Raw genomic sequence first — 280 nt, forward strand, 5'->3', positions numbered from 1 at the left:
CCCCCATAATGTTTTCTTAAACCATTAGCAACCACTACTGTTTATTTTCCAGCACGGGCTCACAGATAACACAATGAATGAGCAAGTGGAAAATGCAACGAATGGGAAATCTGAAAACAGGTGATCATATTTGGTTTGACAGTCTTCTTATTTCTGGAGACTTCATGGTTATTGTTTATTATTATTATTTATTTTATTATTTATTTATACATTACATATATAAATTATTTTTATTTTATAAAAATATTATTTATTATTTTAATTATTTTTATTATTATTC

The sequence above is a fragment of the Crocuta crocuta genome, unplaced genomic scaffold (assembly GCF_008692635.1).
Source record: "Crocuta crocuta isolate KB4526 unplaced genomic scaffold, BGI_CrCroc_1.0 scaffold132, whole genome shotgun sequence".
In the NCBI taxonomy this organism is placed as follows: domain Eukaryota; kingdom Metazoa; phylum Chordata; class Mammalia; order Carnivora; family Hyaenidae; genus Crocuta; species Crocuta crocuta.